Source organism: Rhinopithecus roxellana, chromosome 1 (assembly GCF_007565055.1).
Source record: "Rhinopithecus roxellana isolate Shanxi Qingling chromosome 1, ASM756505v1, whole genome shotgun sequence".
Classification (NCBI taxonomy): Eukaryota; Metazoa; Chordata; class Mammalia; order Primates; family Cercopithecidae; genus Rhinopithecus; species Rhinopithecus roxellana.
The window spans coordinates 16,309,584-16,314,265 of record NC_044549.1 but is presented as its reverse complement, the minus strand read 5'-3'; positions in this window follow the sequence as shown (position 1 = coordinate 16,314,265).

Here is a 4,682-nt window from a genome sequence, read left to right as displayed (position 1 = left end):
TGAACTTGGGAGACATTTGTCATATTGAGATGGATACTTAACTCTGTCAAACCACCTTGGTTAAATATTTGACTTCACTAGGACTGCATTTCCCAAATTCTATTCCAATAAGAGTTGATATTCATTTTAGGTACAAAAACTTCTGGGTTCAACTGATTGAACCAAAGGAAAAGTGGTGCTAGAGAAAATTAGGGAAAAGGTGAAAAAGGAAAAAATGGTAGTAATTGAGTAGAAAAAAAATCCTCTAACTTATATGTGCATTGATTGGTAACCAGATTTATCTAAGTAGAACTGGATTGCCTAGGAAAAAAGAAAAAGTACCTATTAATCATTTTCCTAAGCTGTCTTTGAGGCTTAGTCATTGGGAAAATGTTTAGGATTGTTCCTTGATATTAGTCCTCATTTTATGTATGCTATCCTTCAGCAAGTTCTCCCTATTTTAGATTTCTAGGGTTGAAAGGCTTACTTGATATATTAGTCTTGTGTATTGTCATATTTGGTTTTGCTATATACTTTAACTTCATTGTTAAAGTTTTATACTGTTAGGGAATATCTGTATAGTTTATTTAACATATCTTAAAACCTAATTTTGAAAAACAAACTTGACTTGATAACCATTTGGGCAGCATGGATAAGTATGAAACCTACTTTCCACCAAAGAATTGCCAGCTTTTCTGAGATGTATCCTGTTGATTTTTTCAGAAATTTTTTTTTCTTTTCTGAGAAGGAGTCTTGCTCTGTCGCCCGGCTGGAGTGCAGTGGTGTGATCTTGGCTCACTGCAACCTCTGCCTCCTGGGTTCAAGCAATTCTCCTGCCTCAGCCTCCCGAATAGCTGGGACTACAGGTGTGCACCACCATGTTCAGCTAATTTTTGTATTTTTAGTAGAGATGGATTTTCACCATGTTGGCCAGGATTGTCTCGATCTCTTGACTTCATGATCCGCCCGCCTCGGCCTCCCAAAGTACTGGGATTGCAGACTTATAGGCGTGAGCCACCTAGCCCAGAAGATTTTTAAGAGTCTGAGTTAATATTAAATTTAATCACATCCTCTGAATGTTATCTTTTTCTTTTTTAATAAAACAAACAAACAAACAAGAAACAAGTTAAATTTCATTTTAAAACAGGAACTCATTTTGTCCATGTGGCTACAAATGCTAAAGCAAAATCTTTTTCTTCATATTGATTCATTGATTGGAAAACTTTTAAGTATTTTGCAACAACTGGTGTATGTGAAATTTTTCAAACATAAATTTATAAAATCTAAATACACATAAAATGCCTTCAATGAAAATGTAGTATCTATATTAAAATAAGCTGTACATGTAAAATATAAAGTAGATTTCAAAGAATTAGTATTTTAAAAATCATCTTGCTTTATGTTTTGAGATAAAATATAACATATTAGACTAAACACAAAATAGTATTAAAGTTGATTTTAAAAATTATATATATGGCTCAGGTTACACTTCTATTGGAAAATGCTCTGATCAAGCATGATTATGAGGGTGAGATAAATGCCTATATAAAGTATTCCAATGGTTTTCTTAGACTTTTTGACTTGAACATGATTCCCAGGACACTAGGAATCCAGAAATATGCTGTGACACAGCGTTTGTTTTTTATTTTATAATTCCTTGGCTCCATAATCATGTATATGTGAAGACTACATAGAATTTAAACTAAAAATCTCTAAAAATCTATATGAATATAAAAGATGAACTTGTTTAGTTTAGTCAAAAGAAAGGCAAATGATGAGTCATGCTCATTTACTCATTTTCTTCACTATTTTAATGAAGAAGACTGGTTATCAATATGTTACCAGAACCATATTTCTAAGCCAAGAATAGAAGAAGTAATGTTTGGCACAGTAATCATTATCTTTTTTTCTTTTTGAAGAACTTAACAATGGCCATGGATAATAGGCTAATTACTGAAAGCATTTCTTGGTAAATTTCAGTTATGATTCCATTCAAATAGTAAATATGTATGTACATTTTTCCCTTTTTTGCTTTATTTGAATAACATTTTAATAGTTCGTTTGAAAGTTTGTGTTTTCTAAATAAAATTGCTTCATAACAATTTATGTGTTTTAATTTTTATTCTGTTATTTTTAATATTTACTACATGGAAACATGTAAAAAGAAAAAGAAAAAGGAAAAAAACCCTCATAGTTTACTACATGTGAGAAGAAATACAGAATTAGGGCTACAGAAAAAAACAATAAACTTTAACCTATGTAAGAACAGTAAATCAAGTAGCTCACTTATTTGCTACTTCTATATGAAATCTTAACAGAAAATGTTATTACCTAAATGAAATTCACCAACACATGATACAATTATTCCTTCTACCTTCTAGTATTTCTAGGAATCACTATATTCCCACCGCGGTCAACATAACACATAAATTCCTTTTAGGGAATATAGATGCTCATTAAACACAGTCTGAATGTCTCTCTAAAATTTTAATCTATGAGTCTTATGTCAAATAATTATATTTTTTAAAAAGTAACATAAAATAAGTTTTAAGCTTATAGTATCTTTTTATATCAAAGGAAAATAATAATTAACAAAATGTAGAAATCTAAACCTAGGATACAACAAAAGTACTTGGATAATTTTTTTAAAGGACAGAAGATTAATTTGACATAAAAATTAACATTAAAACTGACAAAGGCTGAAGCATTGTTGAAAAGGGTTTAAAGATTTCAGTTTAGATTAACACCTTCAAAGTGAGAATCGATTTAAGTTTTCTTACATCCTTTGTTAACATTTTTGTAAAGGGAAGAATATCAGTTTTTGTAACCTTTTAAAACTTTGCTTATCAAAAGCATTAAACTGTACTTATTTTCATCCGTGGTGATATTTTTAAATGACTGAAAATGAATATTTTGACATCAAAAGCCATATAATTCCTTGGCGGCATTATTGAATATGAAAGACTATTTTAAGGAATCTAAAATAAATATAATATTAAAAACTCTAAATTTATTTATTTATTATATCTTCTTCAGGGTAGTTTCAGTAGTAATAATACAGAGTTAAGTTATTTTTGTACTAAATGTAATTCATTTCATTCTGTTCATAATAATAAATTAACATTTTTTGCAATAGGAAGGAAATAGACCATGATCAATTTTAGTTACATATTAATGTCAATATTTACTTTATTAACTATAAGAAGAGCTTTTGGAAATAGGTTTATCAATTGAGGTACAAGGAGAGATACATGCTCACTCCTTCACCCACAAGGCTTGTGAGCGTGTATGTATATATGAACATGTATGTCCCCATATCACTTTGTAATATGAAAACTAGTAGGCAGAACATAGTAATTTGACAAGTACAGAATTTCAATAACATGGAACTAGGAATGCAAGTGACTTAGAATCATGCATATCCCTTGCCTTAAGCTAAACTAAAAGCTGAAATTATGCTCCAGAAACTTAGATGATTAGTATAAGGCACAGAATTCAGTATTTGTGGAAAGATCAACAAATTCTTATTTTTATTATTATACTTTAAGTTATAGGGTACATGTGCACAACGTGCAAGTTTGTTACGTATGTATACATGTCCCACGTTGGTTTGCTGCACCCATTAATTCGTCATTTGCATTAGGTAGTTCTGATCATGTTATCCCTCCCCCATCTCCCCACCCCATGACAGGCCCCAGTGTGTGATGTTCCCCTTCCTGTATCCAAGTGTTCTCATTGTTCAATTTCCACCTATGAGTGAGAACATGCGGTGTTTGGTTTTCTGTCCTTGTGATAGTTTGCTCAGAATGATGGTTTCCAGCTTCATCAATGTCCCCACAAAGGACATGAACTCATCCTTTTTTTAAGGCTGCATATATTCCAAGGTGTATATGTGCCACATTTTCTTAATCTAGTCTATCATTGATGGACATTTGGGTTGATTCCAAGTCTTTGCCATTGTGAATAGTGCTGCAATAAACATATGTGTGCATGTGTCTTTATAGTAGCAGGATTTATAATCCTTTGCGTATATACCAGTAATGGGATGGCTGGGTCAAATGGTATTTCTAGTTCTAGATCCTTGAGGAATCATCACACTGTCTTCCACAATGGTTGAACTAGTTTACAGTCCCATCAACAGTGTAAGAGTGTTCTTATTTCTCTGCATCCTCTCCAGCACCTGTTGTTTCCTGACATTTTAATGATTGCCTTTCTAATTGTTGTGAAATGGTATCTCCTTGTGGTTTTGATTTGCATTTCTCTGATGGCCAGTGATGTTGAGCATTTTTTCATGTGCCTGTTGGCTGCATAAATGTCTTCTTTTGAGAAGTGTCTGTTCATATCCTTTGCTCACTTTTTGTGGGGTTGTTTGATTTTTTTCTTGCAAATTTGTTTAAGTTCTTTGTAGATTCTGGATATTAGCCCTATGTCAGATGGGTAGATGGCAAAAATGTTCTCCCATTCTATAGGCTGCCTGTTCACTCTGATGGTAGTTTCTTTTGCTGTACAGAAGCTGTTTAGTTTAATTGGATCCCATTTGTCAATTTTGGCTTTTGTTGCCATTGCTTGTGGTGTTTTAGTCATGAAGTCCTTGCCCATGCCTTTGTCCTGAATGGTATTGCCTAGGTTTTCTTCTAGGGCTTTTATGGTTTTAGGTCTAACATTTAAGTCTTTAATCCATCTTGAATTGATTTTTGTTTAAG